Source organism: Erithacus rubecula (genome assembly GCF_903797595.1).
Source record: "Erithacus rubecula genome assembly, chromosome: 1".
NCBI lineage: Eukaryota > Metazoa > Chordata > Aves > Passeriformes > Muscicapidae > Erithacus > Erithacus rubecula.
Genome location: NC_136658.1, coordinates 103,276,242 through 103,299,590, shown reverse-complemented (window position 1 = coordinate 103,299,590; position 23,349 = coordinate 103,276,242).

Genomic DNA, 23,349 nt, shown 5'->3' with positions numbered 1-23,349 from the left:
AAAGAGCTTCTCTTGACAATTGTCCTTTGAATGTAAGAAGATCATAATATCAGAACAGTTTCCCTGGGGAACTGCAAAAATGAATAAGAATTTTATATTAAAAAGCTATGCAGTCTAACTCTTTCCAAAATGTCCAGTGAGGTTAAAAAGAGATTTTTTTGAAAGTTTTTTTTTTTCATTTTATATTTCATAATTGTCTTTGTATATTTTTCCCTTTCTCTTTCACACTTCTCTCCATGACTGTCTTTTTCTGTGTCTCTTCCCCTTCTGCTTTCCACCTTTTTAAATTTCAGAGGCATTTTTTCTTCAAATTTTCTTTCAGTAAAATTTCAGGATGAAGATTCCATGCAGTGAATTTTGGCAACTCAGAACTTACTTCTGGATTTTAGAAGTAGACCACATTATTTTTTATACAAGAGGTCCATCACTTTTTATGAGTTCTTTACGTTTACTATCCCTGTAGAAATTGCTGGCTAATTTTTGACTTCTCTTGCTTTCTTTCTATTACTATTCACAAAATTATATTTCTGTCATCAGTGTGCAAGCTCACTGTATGGAGTCTCCTATATTTTTTCTACAATGCATTCTGGAATTAAGCTTCATTCTCTATAACTCAGTGAAAATTACCCATCCCCTGAAAGCATGGACTTGTCCTCCAACTCAAGTCCACCCTAAAGAGGTTGTTGCAGGATCATGGCACCACCCTGAATACTTCCTTTTTTCCCTAAGGGGAGCTTAATGTCATCAGTAATAATACCAGACTTTTCCAGGATGTGTGCTTTGTATTATGTTTACACTAATGAATTTGATCCATTTCATTTGCACTCTTTAAATCCTAAACCATTTTCAGAACCCATGCTCTGCCCATTCGTTATGGAGTCCTTGACTAAAAATCCATATCAAGACAGAAAAAAATAAGACTTCTGCCCAACAGGGAGAGAAGAAATGATTAGCAAGCAACAAACCAGCAAATGTGAAACACAAGTAAGGACTGTTTCTGTTAATATTGGCCAAAGGGCAGCACTGATGTGATTGACCTACATCAGGGAGATTGGCAATTATTAGAGGAGAGTGTCAGAAGTGCTCGTGCTGACATAAGGTGCTTCTAGCCAATTACTCCCGTGGACTGAAAAGAGAAGGATTGACTTGAATACTTGAATTTTGCTTCTGTATTTTACTTTAAATGTGGTGTGTTTGTTTGTTGTTTTTTTGTTGTTTTTTTGTTGGTTTTTTTTGTTTGGTTGGTTGGTTGGTTGGTTTTTTTGGTTTTGTTTTTTCTTTTTTTTGTATTGGAGGTGAATCCTGGAGTAGAGAAAATCATAAGGAAACATACAGGGAAGAAAAGAAGCAATTGGACAGGATGAGAAGGAAGCATGAGAAGTGTGCAGGGTACAGTTCTTTGACACATGTTACCATTTAGTTCTAATATTTTAATATTATGCTTGCAGGATTATTTACCCTATGTCTTCAAAGGGAGCAAAACACTAATTTACATGCCATCTTTTTAAAGATTTAGGAAACCTTTTTTCTCTTCGTACTGGATGTTGCAAATAACTTGTGTAACATGCAGTATGATTTAATGATGCTCTAAAACTTCAGGGCAGCCAGTAAATCCTTATTTTGCCACCATAATCAAGAATTAATGGCAAAGCAGATAAGTTAAAAAATACTAATTATGTTGGTAGTACACATTTCTATTAATTCAGAACACCTGATAAAAGCATTTAAAATCATGTCTCTTGTGTAGGAGTCAATTTTGAAATGAAAATAAACAATGACAACCTCTTTCATAAGAAAAAATTATGAAGGTTTTGGGGCTTTTTTTGAACTGTTATCTCAGTGTACACCTGTAACTGTACTACCTGATTTGCTAGTAGTATTGCTGCAGGTTGTTTTCAGACCTGTTTTTTTCACATTCAATATCTATGTTAATGGAATCAGTACTCTAGAAATGAAGCACAAATGTTTCCCATATTTACAGTTTACCAGATACATCTGTGTTTAATATTTATAATATTGATAATACTGATAATATCGATAATATTGATATTTGTTTCCCTAAGCATTTCTCAGGTTATTTTTCAGTGTGTGGCTTTGTACCTTCATGATTCAGCCAGTCTGACCTCTCATGGGATTTAAAGTGCAGAAAGATCCAAACCCTTAAAATCTCCATGGAAGTGAGGTGGGGAGGGGGTGGAGGTGAACATGCAGAGGTTGTGCTGGACCAGACAACACAGAACAAGGGTGGGCAGGGACACAAAAGCAGCACAGAGCAAGGCAAAATACATTTGCAAGACACAGTGCTGATTTTTTTCCTTGCTATTGTTTGTTACTTCATGAATGTAGAATGAACACAGTTCAATATATCTTTTTATTTCTTACCATTAGTCAAAGACTAATTACTTCTCCTAAATTTATGTTGTTACAGAGTAATTCTGCTGTTTTCAGTTTATCTACTTCATGCTGATAAAGGAAGAAAAAGAGAACCGTGACTCAAAATTTTAAAATATGTGCCTTGAAATAATAGTATTACCAGGAATCACATTAAAAGGGGATTTAAAAGATGGAATTTTACACTGCAATCTAATACTATTCTCATTGAAAATCCAAGTGTATTTTGCAAGTGCATTGAAAATGCAGTGTATAAAGCAAGTGTGAGATGAATAAAATAATTGAAATTATTACTATGTCAATAAATTTTTGCATATATAAGTGGTAAATGGTTGCAATTCTAGTAGAAGTGGAAAGTGCTGCCTTTGACTGAAAGAAAGAAACAGCATGTTCAAGGGACCTGTGGCATGAGTGAAAAAATATGGGATTAAATCTGATTTCTTAATAAATCAGAAGGTAACAAAAAAAAAAGTGGATTTTGCTGCTTCATGCAGGCAAAAATAAGTCAGAAGCTTGTTATGAAAAACCAGGAGGATGTGCTGAAGAACAAAGAATGAATGCCAGAAACAGTCAAGACTGAAGAGAGACTATGATATTGATGTTAATTTCTTTCTTAGTAAATTCCACAGGCTAGGTAATGGGGATGGTATTTGATGGTATCGTCCTAGGTCAGGATGATGCCTCTGTTCAGAAATATTTACGGTCAAAAATCATTATGATAAACAGCATCCATGAATACACAGGGAATATTACATATATATATATAAGATTAACTAAGGCAGAAATTAAAATTACTTAGGCTTGACAGAGGAAAACAGGTTATAGATCAAACTCCTGAAAATGAATTCTGGGAAGGAGGGAGAAGGAAGAATATGCAACTACTGTAATATTGACATAGAAGATTTGAAAAGGAACTGAGAAGCAAGCCATCTGTCAGCACAAAGATCAGCAGGAACAGCAGAGAAGGGACCCAAGAGATACTAAAAAAACACCCCAAGCATTCTGTCCTAACTTGTATTTATCTCAATAAAAAAATTGAAAAACATTACTGCAAAATTGCAAGACAGAGTTAACATTTCCCAAACATGTCACAAGTGAGGCTGAGACCCGAGAGGAATTGCTCTTGTGCATTGAAGCAGAAAAGGCTGTTCAGGGCCCAAGAGCTGGTCCAAGGGCAGATGGCTTTGTGATGGTTCCTTAAGACTCCAAAAGAGGAGAGAACTCCTGCTCTGAAAAAGACTTATCACAGATATGGATAAATGGGTAATAATGGCCCCTGCTGGAAAAACGAGCTGACATAACTCTCACAGTGCCTGAACTATGATTTATTTTGTCCAACAAGACACCATGGCTGGAGCCAGAGAGAATCACTGAGCGATGCTAATGATCTTTATGCATTTAGGCACTGTATCTCAGTAACTCTGATGTTTATTGAGTATAATTTTAGAGCAAATTAGAGGTTTTCTTCATAGAATGCTGAGACAACCTGACAGGCAGGCATGAAGAAGACAGTTTAAAACTGACACCAAAATTTGTCTGCTTTATTTGGCCAGCAGAACAAAAGAAGTTGCTTCTGTCTCTTTTGAGACTAATTGTGCTGAATATTTTATTTGATCAACCATGTAGTTCTGGTGTTGTGTAAAAGGCAGAATATGCAAGAATTGTGATTTCTCTGCATTTTTATATCACAGCAGCTCTATGGAATTCACCTAAGTAGTTTAGCTAAGTTACTGTATTTCTGTATATGCAATATACAGAATAATAATAGCAATGAAGATATTAATGAATGGACAAATGACTGATTAAATTTGAAGCAATGAGAACCTTGATGGACAAGGTGGCAGGAAGTTATAAAATAAAAAATAATATACTTGAGAGCAGTTGAGAGTATAGCTTTTAGCTCTGAAACACCTCTTGATTTTAGAGGATAAAGCATTTTCAGCTTTTGCAGTCATGCAGATGAGATGTAGGTGGGAGACAGGAGGTCATATGCATGAACAAATCCTTTCATTCTCACTCAGGTTCTTTTTCAGAGCTACTCAATAAAATACACATCTCAGATAAAGAGAGTTCCTTTATAAATCTTATATTTGCTTTCCTTTTGAATCAAGTACAAGACCACAAAAATTTGCTTTCCCCATATATAAAGAGATGCAAGTTGGAAAACATCTTGTCAAACATGAGACTGTTGATACTTAAAAATGGAAATTTTGAAGAATGAAGTCCCCAAGGCAATGAACAATACCATTTACAAAGTACCTTGCTGTGTTTATTTGACCTTTCCTCAAATCTTTTATCTGAGGCAAAACTGAACCATTTCTAACATGCATAATAAATTTCCTCCCCACTCACTACCTGCTCACAGAGGATTTGCTGCACTGGGCAGCAATGCACAAGGTATGCATAAATCCAACGATGAACTTCACAGACACTCTTTAATATTGTATTTTCTTTGTTTTACGTGTGATAATTGTTGAAAAATAATTATGATTTTGAATATAGAGAAAGTAACATAGGCCAGTGAGGACTTTGTGAAGCATAGACTATACTTTCATAATCTCTTACTCTGCTCGAAATGGAAAAATTAACAGAGAACCTCTCTTATACAGCATGGTCCTTAATTTAGGGAAAGGGAGACTGTTGCTGGAGAAACTTTGAAATATATTACTATTTCCAATAGTAAGTCACATTGAAAGATTTATGTCCAGGAGAATTAAGGTACTGGGATTAAAGAATTTTTTAACCTGAACTATTAAAAGGATCTTGAGTTTCTTACTTATTTTGGCAGCATGTTTTGTAGAAGATGGTATATGCTGACACACGAAGGCTCACAATACATTTTGGAGCCTAGACATCAACAAATTGATGAGAGTTAAGCTCCTAGAAGCTCCTTTTTGAACCTCAGTTTTGCACCAGGTAAAATCTAAGACATTTGCTATGGGATTTTTCTTGACTTTTAGTATTTGAATTAGAGAACTAAGTTCTTGCAATAATGGGAATTAAACTGGACATATTTCTGCTTTTTTTACCCTAATACAAACCTGTATAACAAGTGCAAGTTGGAGATCTACATGTTTTAAAAAGTGCTAAAAATTAAGACTTTACAATCTTTATTAACCTCATGTATTGTGTAAATATTTTAAGTGCATTTAGGACCTAGCTTCCAATATTTATGTTTGACAGTTTTCACTGCCTGTATCAAAAATTCCCCATATTTCATGATCCACAGGAGATGAATGAGAAACTCCAGTTCATAGCAACTGAGCATGTCTGACTGTTCCTTTCTTTGCTTTTTTTCTAATTTGTTGCTACATTTCTTTTTTTCCCCATGAGATTTCTTTGGGCATCTTAACAGACTTACCCAGGATTATTAATTCTCTTCTGTCCATTTTCAGAACAAAGAATCAGCTATTTGAGAGTCACAAAGTGCTTGTTAAATACCTGTTGCCTACTGACATTTAGCTGATTATACTGCAAATTATCCTCTCTTTCATTTATTTCACCTTTCTTTTAGGAAAGACATTTTCTTCGAATGAAGATGCTCTTAAATCCACAGGAAGCTTCTAGTATTGTTGTCAGATTCAACCCCAAATCTGGATGTATTCTCTGGTATTTTTGTCATAACCAGCCCCTAGGACTGTCTCAGCTGTTTGGGTAACACTGGGTTACAGTCCCCAGTCTCCTCAGACACAGACAGCTAACAGGCATTTGTTTGAGTTTTCAGTCAAAGCACTTGAATTCAAAACCCTTAATACTCATATTATTAGCTTGAGCTACTGGGGGCCAAAATGAAACATTTATGAGGAGGATTGCATGGCTCCTTCTGGAGCCTGAAGCCATTCACTGTGGCACAGCTAAGCACAGGAGGAGTTAGTTGAGCCAAGGTTTGCATTTCAGCAGGGTCTCAAAATTTTGTTGCAGATGCAGCTTTCATTGATTCACATGTGAGACAGACCTGGGTGTGCTGTGAACACTGACCCTGTGGTGGGTGGCCTGTCCCCTGAGCACACTGGTAAAAGCACAGCAACATGAGGATTCTCCACACCCCTGCTCAGAGCCCATTAGTGAGAGAGGCCTCTGCTCAAATTAAGGTGTGAGAGGAATGACAGGCTTATCTTCACAAACAAGTTGTGGGTGTGCTGGTAGAAAAAACTAGCGTTGAGAGATACAAGAAACAATGGGAAGAATTTAATTGATTGATGAATGGAAAAAACGTATTTGTCTTTACAAACAAATTGTTGGTTTGCTGATAAATGAAACTGAAAGATGAAAGAAACAATGGGGAAAAAAACATAAATTCCATAAGAATTAAAAACTAAAAGGGAGGGTTATACATTAGAGAGGAATCTTAGATATCAGATGTTCCAGGAAGTCTGTACCTCTCAAGTACCTCAGCCAATGGGGAAAGAGAGAGGAAAATGCCTCTGGGAAATTAGGATTAAAAGGGAGGCTGCATCCTCCAAAAATTTGAGAGACCCCAGGGAAATGCCCTATGGCCTCTCCCTTTATTCAAATAAAGTAAAAGGACTCCTTTGTCTCCATTTTTAACACAAACCTCTGGTGTTTGTGGCTTAATTTTCCTGGCAGGTGCAAACAAGGGCACAGGACAAAGTCAAAAATGCAGATTTTACTTAACAACAAAATGTGAGTAAGAGAGATATAAATGGGAAAGTGGGGTGAAAGGGATAGAGATAACAAACAGAAGAGGGTCACCACCTGTGGATCCAGCAGCATTCCACTGGCCCTTCACTCCTGGCTTCTCAGGAGTGAGGGTCCAAGGTCCCAACAAACCCATGGCTTCAGCTCTGGCCAATAAAATAGGCTCTGGTCACTTACATTAAAAAGTTGAATTAAGAAGATATGGCTGTTAACATTGCCTGCTTACTTTAACTGTATCATACACAGAATTAATTTTAATAGATTTTTGGTTGTTTGTTTTTGTTGCTTTGTTTTTTGTTTTTGGTTTTTTTTGTTTGTTTGTTTGTTTGTTTTAAACTTCTCAAAGATTGGTTTTAAAATTCAAGGCTACCTGGTTGACTTTCTAACCACTTAAATATTCAGAAATGGCAAAGACCTAGTATTACTTCCCTTGGGAAGTAGCTGTTTCTGTCTCAAAGGAGCCATTAATTGTTATTCTCATTTAAAACTACCTTAAGGAGAATTGCACAGGACAAGAGTGTCCCACCTCAGTTACAGTGAATCCAATGTTCTCTGTTCACTGACACAGCTGACTCCAGTGTCTGACACAGTCTATTTCTCCTGCCCCTGGCCGAGTGTTTTCCCTTGCTGTTGCTGAAAAAAGTTTTGCTCTCTGCAGTTGCTGCACTGATGCCCAGGAGACAGAATAAGACACAAGGGGCACAAGATGAAACACAGGAGGCTCCCTCTGAACAGGAGAAAAAACAGCTTTTTACTGGGAGAGTAACCAAGAACAGGAACAGCTCTACAGCTCAGAGAGGCTGTAGAGCCCAAGGAGATGCTCAAAAGCCAGCAGCCAATTGTGAATCCTACCTTGTACCAACTCCTGTTCTGGAAAGTTCCCTGTCCCTCAATACCCCATTGGCCTATTTGACTTGTTCCCCTCACCATTGATTTAGCTTTTTGTGTTGTGTTGATGTGGCCAGAAATGTGTATTCTATCACCATCTATTGAAGCTGGGTGGGGCAGTGATCCTTATCTCTGTGGCACATACTATCTACTAATGGGCCATTTTTAAAACCAGGTGGGACAATCATCTTTATCTTTTCCACAACCCATCCTCTCTCCAGGAAGATATCACCTGCTGCTGGGCCATTGAGTCCCACTGTATGACTGATAAAATTACATCATCCCACTGGGAGATGCTCCACCCAGGGGAGGAGCCAAACATTTCCTACCTAGATAAAAACTGAGATTTTTGGACAGCAAGATATTGTCTTTCCACTGGATTCCAAAGGAAAACCACATCTTTCCACATCATCTCTAGACCTTCAGAAGAAAACTGTACCTTTCTGCAGGACCACTGCTTCAGCTGAACCACATCTGCCACTGCAGGACTGTAGCCACCATTTAATGGGACTGCTACCAACACCCTGACAGACTGACAGGGTGTCAGGTTGTATTCTGACTCAGGGCTGGGATTGTTCTTTGTAATACTGTATTTCTATTTTAATTTCCTAGTAAAGAACTGTTATGCCTAATTCCCATATCTTTGCCTGAGAGCCCCTTAATTTCAAAATTATAATAATAATTTAGAGGAAGGGAGTTTACATTCTCCATTTCAAAGAGAAGCTTCTGCCTTTATTGGCAAACACCTGTCCTTCAAACCAAGACACTTTGTTAGCCCTGCCCCTCGTTAGTGTACACTGGGCTGTGCACTGTGACACTGCCCCCACAGCGGGGCACAGAGCCAGGGTCCTGCCCTGCCCTGCCCTGCACAGCCCTGCTGCTCCCCTGGGTGGGGGCAAACAGCTCCTAGAGCAGTGGGAGCAAACAGTGAGGTGGTGAGAGTGGGACTGGGCCAGGGAGGAGGGAGAGGAGGAACCCTCCATGGACCAGGAACTGCCCAAGCGGAGGGATCTGACCATTTGGGACAGACCCCGAGAGGCACCTCATGGGAATCCATGAGCTATCCCAGGAGGAAGACAGCAGCAACAAAGTGCTTTCCCAAGAGGAACACTCCATTCACCAGGAGGTGTCCGAAGACCTGAGGCACAGCTGGACAATCAGCACCCCCTGCCCCTGCCCCTGCCTGAGGCACAGCTGGACAATCAGCACCCCCTGCCCCTGCCCCTGCCTGAGGCACAGCTGGACAATCAGCACCCCCTGCCCCTGCCCCTGCCTGAGGCACAGCTGGACAATCAGCACCCCCTGCCCCTGCCCCTGCCTGAGGCACAGCTGGACAATCAGCACCCCCTGCCCCTGCCCCTGCCTGAGGCACAGCTGGACAATCAGTGCAATCTAAAGATGTGCCTGAATTTGAGTGGGCAGATGTGCTTTTTACATTTTATTCATAAGTGGGGGTATTTGTGTGTATACATATGTGTATGTGTGTGTTTTTGTCTATCTATAGATGGAACACATGGACTTGCAGGGAGTTAGGTCAGAGTACAAATTAAGAGTACATCAAGTCATTGATAATGAAAAGCTATTTTTGGCTTTTGGCTAAATGTATCACCTGGAGGATTGCTCCATTTCCTCAGCCCTGCCAGCACCTGGAAACCACTGGCAAGAGAGTTTCTCTGTTCTAAGGTGATGCTTTCCAAGAGTTGTGCTTCTGAACCTGATGTCATAACCTGTGACTACTCAGTTATTTTGGGGAGGACCCCAGAGCTCAAGGGCACCACAAAGGGCAGGAAAATCTTTTTTGTCTGTTTAATCTTTACCAAATCTAACTTTCTAAATTAAGGAAATGCACATAAGTCCCACTGCCCTCGGTGTCCTCTTTGTCTCCATTTGCCTTTGCACATATTGACCCAGTGAAATGACAGATTAATGGTGACATTAAATGAAGTATTAAATTTAATCTTCCTTACTTGATGTAGCAGAAGTTCCTTTTCCAAATCGCCTTTCTTTAATTTTTGCTTCATGATTGTCATTTTTCATTCGCTGATTTTATTCATGCTAGACTAGGCCAGTGACCTAAAACTGCCAACTGAGGAGTGAAATGCTAATCACATATCTTCAGTTGAAAGCATCAGTATAAATGTTTCCCATGCATTATTTACATTAATTATTTTCTGTCTCAGGGGTTCTCCTGGTTCCTCCTAAAACAGCTCAAACATAACCAACGAAATGGCTCATTTTGGTTGTATATATTCATGGCAGTCCTTCCAATTGACTAAGTCAATCTATAATTGTTTAATCTGGGATGTCTTAGAAAATTTCTGAATTAAGGAGGTCACTTCACTACTCAAAAGACTTTTTAGCAATTTCAGAGCTTCCTCTCAAGATGTTTTGTAGTTTTTTTATTTCTCATAATGTATTAATGGGGTGTGCTGCTTTGCTGTTTAGGTAGGAAGATTATTAACAGTTTTACTACAGCTTACACAGCCATAGTGTTGCTAAATGATGAATTTAACATGAAAAATGTGTCACTAGCAAGGAGTTATTAATAGCATTTAATTTTAGACTAGATACTAGGAAGAGATTCTTCATTGTTAGGGGGGTGAGGCACTGGACAGTTTGCCCAGAGGAGCTGTGGATGGCCCAGCCCTGGAAGCAAAACAAATGAGGCACTGTTTGTAGGTTCTTAGAGAAAACACTTTATAATAAAAAAAAAAAAAAAAAAAAAAAAAAAAAAAACAACATTGCTTACTTTTTGTTTGTTTGTTTTGAGAAATTTATACAAGTTTCAATAAAAATGTTCCTAGAATATTTTCTCACCCATAGGACAATTATGTGAAGTTATGATTCTAATTCTGTGATGTTTCTTGTATCCTCATTTCCTACTGATGGAAATGCTCACTGAAACTATTCAATGCACATGCCAAAATCCCAGAGGCTCATGTTTGGGGTTTACAAACCACACACCATTGTTAGTTATCAGCTCTGTAACACTGACTGTGCTTCACTACAGCACAAAGCTTCATCTGCAGGAACTCACTATGTCTGAGTCAGTAAACCTAAAATATTTATATTTAACATATTACAAGCTGAGTGCTGCTGCCTTCTGTCTGTGATATTGATTTTCAGTCACCTTATCTCATTTAATGTAAAAGCATAGTGCCAGAGCATTCTTCATGGAAGCGTGCCAATTATTATAAATTGGCCACTTTTTAATAGATCTACATTTATTTTTTCAAGTACTGGTGGAAAAGAAGCAGATTATATGCACCTAGCTGCTGAAATAAAATAAAGAATTAAATAACAGAAAGATGCTTCAAGGAGGATATTAAAACAGATTTTGGGAGCATCAATCACTCAGTGCTGTAAACATGAAAGAGTTTATTATTTGTGTAAAACCAGAAATTTTTAGGATGCATTCGCTCTGTTTATTTCCTTATTTAGCCTCATGGTACTGGGGTAAAATCACTTTATCCTTAGTAAATTTATATATGGGAGGCTAGATTAATGTTTTGAATGTGAAAACTCATTAATTGGTGGTGTTAATTTAACAGAGTACTATATAAATTTTGGTCACTTTAGTGCATCAATGGTTCCTTCTGTTTTTCAAACCTGACTGTATGTAGAAGTCACCCAAAAATAACAATATTGTATTAAATTAAATATCCTATTCCCAGCAGCTTGACTTTGTGAGGTTTCAAACAGGTCACTTGGCCAGCATTCCTCTTTTGAGCCACAGGGTGGTCAGCTTACATTTGCTTTCCAGGCAATTTTTCCATACATGAGGTCCAGTCATGAACTGCATAAACTGCCTGTAAACAATTAAAAAAAAAAATAAAAAATAAAATTAAGAACATGTACAAAAGTTAAAGATCTTTAAATATAAGAAGAAATAGAATTAATAAGGTGAATCACAGTCTGAGTAGTAATCAACAGGGTCATGTTGCTTGCAAAAAAGCCTCCAAAATCTGTCTATAGTGTAAAGTGTGCAGTATTTCCATTTTAATAAGGCTGTAACTGAAGTATTGCATTTGGTTACTTGTGACCTTTTGAAGAATTCTGAATGGACAAAAAAGAGGATCAGAAGTCCTGGAAAAATGTTTAAAGAAAGACAGAAAGACCTGGAATTCCTAATTTAGAGGACAACTCACAAAGAAAATTGTACTAACATTCTTCAATTATAGAAAGCCATGTTCAAAGGCAATAGACTTCCAAAGAATAGGACAGGAACTAAAAAACTTAATTTGCAGCAAAAAAGATGTAGATTAGATGTCAGGAATAAAATAAAAAAAAAAAAGTGCTGACTATAAGGTGACAGTTTACATCACTGGAGATTTTACAGAACAGATTAAGACATCATCCACCAGAATTATCTGAACATCTACTTGGCTAGAAGTTATCTGGAGATCCTTCTGTATTTACTAAGTTTCTGATTTAGAAATGTTGAATTCAGGGAGATGGTCCAGAATAATATATACCACACTTAAATTTTGTCCTCTGTGAAAACTGAAAAAAAACTGAACAACAAACTGGCAGCACAGATTGTCCATCTGAACAGTAGAGCAATGAGGACATTGTAGAACATCTCAGTAGAGCAATGAGGACTGCTCTGTTGAGTGCAGTGAGTGACTTTCTTAGTCTAACTGGTCTTAAGAATATGCAAAATACCAATTGCAATGTTTTGGTAAAAAAAAAAGCCCCACCCCCAAAATCAACAAAAAACAACTCTCCCCAAAAAACAAAGATAGTTAAGATTAGAGTTAATCTTTAAGATTAATTTTACTTTGGGATAAGAATGTTAATAAGTAAACAACATATCCATCCAGCTTCTGGTTCCTCTTTTAGCTGTTATGTATTAAAGAGCCTTAATCCAAAACTCCCAGTGCACAGTCTCTCAAGCAGACCTTTATAATACCATCTTTGTTAGAGGAAGCTACTCTCACTTTCAAGTGAATCTTATTAAAGGGGTTGTAGAGAACCTCCTAGGTGTGAGGTATTAGCTGCTAAGCAGGTCAGTTGTCCTCTTAGGAAACATAAAATTATGGTTATGAAGATTTAAAAAAAAAAAGTACCTTTTTCCTTTTTTCTAGAAGTATTTGGTGTGATGAAATGTCATCATAGGGGTGATGAAACCCATCACAGCACTCTGTCACACAGGGATTTTCAAGTGGAAGGACTAACAAACACACTTCAGTCTGTTGGGATAGGCAAAATGCATCTAGTGTATAGTATTATATATACATATTTTTAAACTGCAATCTTGACACATGGTATAGAACAAGGTTGAGCAGAGAGAACAGTGTTTATTTTCCCAGTACACTCCCTTTGATTTCCAAAGCACACACATGTGCCCACACTGCCTATCCTGTAGAGCTGTTGGCTCTTTAACCTGTCTGTCCTGGAGACCTCTGACCTGTGCAGAAACTTCTGGTCTGGGACTGGCAGTGGCTCCCTGGGAAAAGGGTGTGGAAAGGAAACACACCACCCATTTAAGTTCCTTCCAGAGGGAAAAACAGCTGCATTCTGTCCAACAGAGACAGAATGGGCGAATTTCTGAAATCCTTTAGGGAAGGCCCACTTTTAACAGACTTTCTGATGCTGAAAATGGGATTGTTTGACAATAAATAGCTGATGCTTCTGTTCTAGGCCTTCACAGATTTTTATCCCAAGGAAGTGCTGCATTCCTGCTAATGGGAAAGATTTAACACCAGTAACACCAGGTTACTGGGCCAGGTAAGGGGGGGAGTTGCCCCACAGCATTTCTGGGGATTTTGGAGGCTCTGGAAAGCAGCTGCTGAAGCTCTCCTGAGAATGCTGTGGGATGGAGCCAGCTCCCAGGACTTGGTGGAACAGCCCAGGCTGGGAAAGGATCCTGTTTGGGAAGCCCTCAGGTAACTGATGGAGGGACAGGCTGGCACTGCAAGGGCAGGAATCTCTCCAAAAGGGGCTGAAAGGCTTGCTTACTTCTGGCTTTAGGAAAGGTTCTTTCCTTATCTAGACTGCCTTACTTGTCTCTAATGTTATTCAAAATAAAAAATCCATTAAAAAGAGAAACTGCCAATGCTGGAACAGTTTATTTACTTACCCAGGAGAATGTAGAGCCTATAATATGTAATTCAGTGCTAGGGTCCCTTTTGGTGCTGGAAAAAGTGAGTTGCTTATAATAATGGTTGCTTTTTCCCTATAGGTATGAGTGAATGAAATGAGAAGTCTAATGATATTGTCTTGTTACTCAGTTGCCCATAGATGGCAAGGCTTGGATTCATAATTACATTTAGAGCCATATCTTATGCTGATCATTAGCAAGGAAAATTTCACACTAGAGATTCATTGTACTAAAGACCAGTTAAATTACAGTGTGCGTCTGCACATTGTAGATATTATGATTCATTTCTGGCTTTAAAATACTATAGTTAGGAGAAATTATCTTGCATATTTCAGAGTAAAACAAAAACCTGGAAGAAATTACTTAGTGTTTGTAACATTTGACTTTTTTCATTGTAAAAATGTCTCTTCCAGCTCCAGTTACTCTGTCAGTTTTCCAGTGACCAACAGTAAAGATGTTACAGAGGTAGACATTAACACTTCTTTTTCACAGCAGAGCAGGAGTCCTCCTTGGTTATTCAAGCAAAATAGTAAGAACCACTGTCAAAAGTGACATAAGGTGCCTGAAAAAGAACAAAAAACTTAAAGCAGGGAAGTACAATAATCTACTCTGGTCTGCTATGCTGAACTGCTTTATTTAGCATTTCTACCCTAGCAAGCTTACAGAAGAAATACAAAGAATGGAGGGTAACAGCTCTGAAGGAACTACATATTCACCTCTCTCTTTTGGACATGAAATAGATGGAACAGTAGATAGGATGTAATTAGGAACCTGTTATGCACTCATATGAGAGACTGCAAACCGAGGCTCTACCAAATAATTAGTTGTTCTTAAACATGCACCTAATTAAACTGCAAGATACAGCAATTCTGATTCTCTCTTATGTGCCATTTAAATGGTCAAGGAACAGGGTTTCAGAGAGATCCCCCTTCTGGGGAAACAACTGCATTCCTCTTTTCCTGAGCATTATACAATGAGTTTACTAATTAGACAGAACAGATAATTGTTCTTGCTCATTTTGAGAGAGCCTGTTACTGGTTGTGTTTGCATGCGGGTATGGTGTTATTTATTTATTTATTATTTTTATTTTTTGTGAGGTTTTTTAATACTGTCACTAATTTTGTCCTTTACCAATTTTTGGCTGGGCAGTTGTTATTCTGGACACAAACACTGCCACAGAGGAACTGGAAACAGTCCATGGGGAATAAAGATAGTGTGGTATCCCAGATTTTTTTATAAATCAGTCTAAAAGAGGTATCAAAAACCCCCATTCAATGAATACTCCTGTGAAGCCAGAAGAATTGGCATTTCCAGAAAGAAAACTGAGAGAGAGTCCTCCTAGTTCTGCCCCATGGAATTTGGTCTAAACACCAAGAGCAGATACAGGTTGGGATGGATCACAGTGTGTTGTGTCTTGAGATGTAGATACGGATTAAGAAACTCTTGCAACAAAATAGACCTGAATTTCCTTATCCCAGAAGTGGGTCAGCTTCAAACTGCCTTAAGGGAAATTTATAGTCTTATCTCCTAGAGTGTTTGAATACTCTGTAACAGTGTGGAGCAGGTTCAGACAAGCATATAAAGCAGAATTAACATTTGTCTCCTGACCCCTATATTGATTTGTGCTCATCAAATGAACAATCTCATTCAGGTAATCATGTGGATATCATTTGTTTTGCTGTGCTTTTGTTTCACTAACCAATATATATATAAAAATTAGAGAAAAATAAAGTGATCTTTAGCTCCCTTTTATTACAAGAGAAAGAAATATACCTGAAAGTTTCAGAAAAAAGAAACTCTTTGTAGCCTGCTGAGTCATAATCTTGGTACTGAATTTGTTTTCATGTAGTCATGTGGATAAAAACCTGGTTGCTTATGATGGTGTATTTTATGGGAGCCACCACACTGAGACTCAAATTTGAAGTTCAGATTTACATTTCACATGCAGTTATTTTAGGTTTAAGGTTAAATGCAGGTGTTTTGTTAGAATTTCCTATGTCCTTCTGAGTCAGTTCCCATTTCAAAGTAAGTTTTTATAATTAGTCAAGATTCTAGGGCATATCTTTAATTGCTATGGAGGGACAGATTTTAATATTTTTTTTCCTTTTTTAAAATCAGTAAATATAATTTTGACTGTGTTTTGGGGCATCCTGCAGCTCTCCCAGTTGGTTACACTTCAGAATAAAATCCTGCCAGTAAGAATCTGTCTTGAATTATATGAAAATACAACTGAAACATTGGCACATTTGCAAATATTTTTCTTTTTTCATAGCTAGAGAGGAAAACACTGAACATAGTTAAGTTTTAAGGAGCAATTTATAGTTTCATTTTGCACTGATGCTGCCCATCCCTGGGTCATTCTGTAGGTTGATCAGCTCTTACTGGACTCATGGCATTTTTAATATCATCCCTTCATTCTGAGTCAAGTCAGCTGTGTGCTGCATTTCCTCAGGAAGTTTAGGTGTATAATACTGATTTATTATTTTTTAAACAGGTTTTTATTTTACACTTCTCCATGGTGAGCTAATGCCTAAAGAAGAAATAGATGAACTGCATAAAAGACTCAGATTACTTTGCTCTTTTCTCCCTAGTAATTATTTATGAGCACACAGCTGCTGTATTCTGCAAAGTTCATGAAAGTTGAAGGTAGGCAAATGTGAGAATGTAAAATGTTATGAGAGATTACTAATGCAAGTAAATTGTTCTGAGTTTGCCCTTCAACCTGTTTGTATTCACATTGCATGTAATTTTAAACTCATCTGATTTTTCACAGAAATTTTATTAAAATTTTAATTTAAATACATTTTTATTTAAATCTATGCAGAAATCCAGCAGATCATTGTGACTCACTGTCATTTATTCTTTGTGTAAGAAATTAATTTTCTCAACATTTGCAATTTTATTCATCAGTCTTAATCTAAATTATCACAGAATCACTAGGTTGGAAGAGACCTTCAAGATGATCGAGTCCAACTCTATTACTAACATTTTTAGATACTTCTAAAAAAATTCAGTAACTTGATTACTTAGTTCTCTGAACTAACTGAATAATTCTTACATGTCACACTTTTTGGAGACAGAGGGTTAACTGCAATCCTTTGCAAAGGTTATTTAGCTAAAAGTAGGATCCAATTAACCTACATTATTAACAATTACTTCTTGCAATTCATAGAGGTTGTGAATAGACTCATTAATAAACCAAATAAAACAGACGTAGGATCACCTTAACTGAATATGCTCCAGAGAACAAAAATGATTGTTATTTTTTATTACACCAGTTTACAATTCACTTGCAGCAATAACTTGGTGACTTGATTTTACTATTGTATACAGAGATATTCATGCACCTAAGGGCTTCTCTTGGTGGATTACCTGCTCACCTTCTACTGTGAAGGTACTACAAATGTGTCACCTCCTGAAAGGTTTCCATGGCTTTAACCTCTCACTTCTGCCTTAAATGCAAAGAGCCTCAGGGTACTTGGGAAGGAGCACAAGACAAAAAACCCAAAGGCATAAGGACACTGGCACTGCATCTTTTTTGGGACACCCATCGTGTGTGATGCTGATCCTGTTCACACAGCACTCTGAATGTGAGTTCATGCAGAATGCTGCCAGAAACACTGCACTGCAACTCTTTAACTTCACCCAGTCAGCTCAAGGGATTTCCAAACTGTTCTTTTCCACTGGAATTCTCTAGATGCTGCTGAAGCTGCACTGTTCCACTAAATTTACCCTTACAGCATACACTCATTGTACACATGTGAGACTACTGCCAAGTAGTTTCCAGTTACATGAAACTCTTGTGCTGTGGCACTCTATGACAATCCCTTCTTGACCACATACCTCCCATATTAAATACAATTTTATTAAAAGCATGTTCTCAGACATATGATGTAAAATGTAATTACTGACTTTGTGGTTCTGTATGTCTGTGTTCACAGGACAAGAACTGTATTAATGATCTTCAAATCAAGTATTGTAGTTGCAAATAATGTGAACTGAAGTACAATGCATGGCTGTGCTAAACAACTGTTATCCTGACCTATGGTAATTTTGGTGGGAAGAAGGATGAGAGTGGGGTAAAAGGAGGAAAAATATTAGGATTTATCAATATTATACAATCACATCATAGCTGTTTGTTTTGCAGGTATTTGCAGTGACAGTAATGGAGAATGCACTAATGTAAGATCCTAATAAGAATGTGTTCTGCTTTTGCTAAGCTTTAGCCAGACACACCTCATGAAAACCCCACTTTTATGTGGAAATGCTTTCACAGTGCTGAGATAGGTATTCTTCATGCTTCAGTAGAAAACTCTCCAGAAAAGGGACTGCTGGATGTTCTTTCAGAGACACAGGACCAGTTCTACAGAATCCTGAACTGAACTCTGACCAGAGTAACCATGTAGTAGAATTACAAAGGAAGTGGAATTGAAGTAATCAAGTACAATATAAACAGTGGAATTGAATATACTGAGAATATTTGTGTCTGTACCACATGTTGTTTGCTGTATTTAATAATTTGGATAATTTTGCTCTTCTAGAAAATCCACTGCAAAATGTCTGCAAGCAGGCTGCTAATTAATACAATCCAACTAGCAGAACTGAACAAACTGCAAGATGAATTCTTACCTGTCAGTCTTTTCAGCTATGGCTACAACCCAAATTTTATACCAAATTTGGCTTCACAGATATGGCACCTCAGTCTGCACCTGTCTCCAAATGCTTAATAAAGCAAAATCTGAGCTTCCAGGTCTCACTTCCAGCTTTCCCCTCTGACACAAAACAGTCATCTTAGCCACGATTTTTTTTTTTTTTTTCTGAGAGGAATGCATTAATGCAGAATTTCATTTGAACAGAATTAAAATTTCTTGAGACAGCTTTACCAAAATTATCCTATCTTCACATTAAAAGAAAGACTTCCATTGACATCACCAACAATTCCAACTAATAGAGAAATGAAACGGGGTTGATACATTCCTGACCTTTCCACAGTATATTTTAGAACTAAAGAAGCCTTTTATTTTTCCAGCTCCTCCAATATTCTTCTTTCATCCATTCTTTCAATGCAATATATCTGATTTCCAATTCCATGAAAAACAATGAAATCAATATAATGCTTGGGCAAACTACCAAGAGCTGTGTTACTAATCTTGTTTTTCAAAGGAGTGAAAGGTAACCTGTGAAACCACAACAGTTTTAAAAGGGTGGAACAAAGCAAAAATGCCTGATGCATGTATGGGTGAGGTCTCTCCTTTTCTCACATAATTTGTAAGGAACTCCTGACAGAGTGTTTGGGTGCTATCCCATGACTATTTCTGTCAACACAAACTCCTGCTCTCTGGTTCTCTTGTTTAATTGTTAGCTGGAAAACATTAAGAGTTAAATTATGTCCTCATGAAACAGTAGCATCTTCTTTATTCAACAGGAAAATGCTTTATCATTCTATCTGAATGGAAAAACTATAGCACGTACAAACTCATCCAAAATTTTTGGGTTTTTTTGGAGTACTTGAGTGTTCTTTTTTCTTTTAAGGTTATGATCTTTAATTACATGAAAATGGAAAAAAATATGAGAAGAACATAGGCAAGGAACAGCTTGCATAATATTTGAAACTCTAAAATAGAACATTAATTGAAAGGATAAGTAGCCTTGCACATATAACACATATTTATTTTAACAAGATTAAATATATTTGTAAAGTAATGTACACAGTTTATGGCCAGTTAATGTTTGTTCTTTTCCAAGACAGAGAAAATAAATTTTTCTGCAATTTATTTCTGTGTCAGTGCTAGAACAAAAAAGAGAATAAACTTGGATATCAACAGACAAATTATGTTACTATTGTCTCTTTACAAACACAATTTTCACCTGTTTTGAAGTGCATCCAATTTAAATTCCTAATTCAATCCTGAAAAGGCAATGTCAATACAGGAATTCCACATATGTCAGGGAAAATTGTAGTAAAGTGTGTTAGTATCAGCCTTTGATTTCTAAGTAGTTATTCTCAGTATTTAAGCCCCATCATGTGAAAATAAAGCTGGAGCACCTCATTCCATCTTGTTTGTGGACATTGCAGAATTATTTTATAGTTCATCACTTTGGCAAAAGCAGCAGTGTCTGCCTAAAAGAGGCCCAGAGAATGAAATAAAATAGGTCCCCTTGCTTCAGACAGGAATGTGTTGCAAGCCCATATAAAGAAGTGTTCAGTGGAGTTTGCCTGCCCTGCTCTTGCCCTGGCTGGGGATCTCAGCAGCCAGGAGGAGGAACCAGGAGCAGCTCAGCCCAGATGGACCTTTCTGAAGGTCAGCTGCATTCTGCTCCCCCTTCCTCCCCCTCCAGAGCTCTCTTTGGTTGTTCTATAGCATTTGTGGTTCTTCCTGTTGGGGTTCAGATTGCAACATCAAGAACTGTTGATTTCTGGTCCCTTGTGTACAAAGAGATGAGATGTGAAAGTTAGGTTTTGCTCACTTTATTTAGCAGTCTGCAAAATGAGACTGAGAGGGGATTTCTCTCTTGCTTCTGAGTTGAGAGGAGGCCTGTTGAAGCCTAAAGCTGTTTGGAATTAGTTTGCACACTAAAAGCATACTGATGGGCTGTGAGCACATATGCCACAGCTATACTGAACAGGAGGCTTGTTATTCCACAGGTGCATTTTGTGTGTGAAGTTTGCATAGGGGAAAAAGAGACCGAGAAAAAGGCAAGTAATTAACTCTATTCCCTGCTCCTTCAAAAGGCCTATTCCAAGGTAACTCAGGAAATTCATTATAAACCTGCTTCTCCTATCCTCGTTAGAGAAGCACTTTAACTTTTTTGGTAAGCCATCTGAGCTTGTCATTTGTGACAGTGGAGCCATCTGAAGCCTTTTCTGTGCCCTCTGGTCTTTCCTCCATCTTCACTAGCTCAAATAGAGTCTAATTTTGTTTCTATTACTACAGGCACAACTATGATACCAAGTTTTTTCCCCTGATCTTGGGACACAGAATTGAATAAATTTTGTTTACAAGCCCTGGCAATGTATTCTTCTGGGGGAAGCAGATTATTTTAGAGTAAAGTGTGTTTGTGTGTGTCACAGCTTATCTGATGTATTTCTTCAGTCTGTCTACAATCTCTGGAGGACAATAGTGAATTGTCTCATTATACTGTCAAGCATTCCTTGATATCCCTGAAAAGCAGAGGACTACAGACCAGTTAAAATATAGACCACAGCATAATTATGTGGTTTTTTATTTATTTATTTATTTATGTTTTTTTAATGCAGCTTCCCAGCATGCACATTTTGATGATACCTTGTGACATCTTCAGGTTATCTAATTATTTTGGCACATTACCAGCTGTTGGCCAGGTCTCTGTGAAGATCTGCACTCAGCTAAGCAGTACTAAACTGTGAAAATACTGACTCCCAGAAAGACTGGGGAGGAATTTAAGCCCTTGGAATATGGCTACTGGTGCTGATACCATAATCCAGATTTTTCTGGCATGTACTATTTTTTCAGGCTCTCTTCTTGTTATTTCATGTAGGTCTAGAATATATAAGTAAATCTCTTTCATATTTTCTCTTTAACCTCTGAAAAAGTAAACCCCTTTCTCTGCCAGACCTCAGCCTTCTATTATGAAAGAATCCTTTTAAATATATGTCTGAGTTCAGGATTTGTTTTGAGTGAATTTTGTACCTTAAATGCTGAGTTTAAAGATGTAAGCTGCAAGCCCATTTTCATGTTTCCTGAGGCATAGAAATGGTCCCCTGCTATGTATGAAACAGCAAATTCTTTTCTAATGTTGAAAAGAAACTAGAGGGGAGAAAATGGTGATTGTCAGCTCCTTTTCTGAATGAACATAATATATGAATTTTTATATCCTTTCTGTGTTATGTGTACCAAATATTTTCTTCACATTAAAATTATTTAATAATCACTTTTAACTATTTTTTCTCTTTCTTTTAGTTTGGATATTAGGAAAAATTCCTTCACAGTAAGGGTTGCCAGGCTTGGAACAGGCTGCTCTGGGAAGTGGTGGAATCATCATTCCTGAAGGTATTTAGAAAATATGTAGATGTGGTACTTAGGGGCATGGTTTAGTAGTGGACTTGACAGTGTTAGGCTAAGGGTTGAACTTAGAAATGTTTTCCAATCTTAGTGATTTAATAGCAGTACTTAAAGATCTGGCCTTGCAGCCCTACTTTTTATTGTAATGGTCCCATAAGTTAAAATTGAGATTACAGTGATTTACAGTTAGGCACATGGAAACTTTTGGATGGTGAATATAGCACTCTGAATGTAATTTGGATTATTGGGTTGGTGATATTTTTAAGTTTTGTTGCTGCAATTAGCTCATTTAAGATAAACCAAATTTTTTTTCTTTTTTTTTTTTTTTTTTTTCACACAGCCCAGAATAAGGCTATGAAAAAAATTAAACCAAGACATGTAAAATCTGGCCTTAGGCTACTATTTAGTATATGTGTCTATTTTATTTTCAGTGAAATACTTGATAGGTTATTAACAACATTCTCTGAAAAGCTGAGTTGGAGATTGTCTTGTATTCTTTGATTTTAGCTACTTTTTTCAGTTGTCAAAATATACAAATGGAAGGAATTTCAAAGCAGTTGTTCATCTAGCTGTCTCTTAAAAAGAAAAGCTAAAATTCAGCCAGAAAATACAGGAGGAGAAATTCCACCTCTTATCAGGATTATGAGCATGGGAAAACTCACCTACTTTGTAAGTTTCAATTTTGTGTTTTGGGTCATTTGCTTTCTTTGGTGCGGTGTTTTTGTTTTGTTTTGGTTTGGTTTTTTTTTTTTTTTGGTTTTTTTTTTTGGGGTCTTTTTTTTTTTTTGAGGAGGGAGGTGGGTGCATTTGTTTTGTGGAGTTGCCTGAACTCTCTGGAGAGCAGAAAGAGCTGTCTCCTTTTTATTTTTTTTTTTCAAGGTACTATTATATGTCACAGTGAAAAAACACAGAAAGCCTTTCTACTTAAAAAAATGGGTTTAGTACAGATAAGGATCTTTCAGCAATCATAAAATCAGTCTTTTTTACTAATATTAGGGATTATGGTATAAATTCGTTTATCTTTGTCTACATCTGTTTGTAACCTCTCCTGATGGGAGAAAGGAAAACAGAGGTGGACATTTATACTGCTGGTCTTCAGTTTTCCTCTTTCCTTCCTTTTCTTCCCCAGTTTGCAACCATTGACAAATTTGCCATATGTTTAACCTGACAGCACAGGTTCCAGAGGTGCTACATTTTTATAGATATCACAAAGGTGTAGATAAAAAGGAGAGAGGGCACAAGACAGCATTCATTACCAGATTTTCT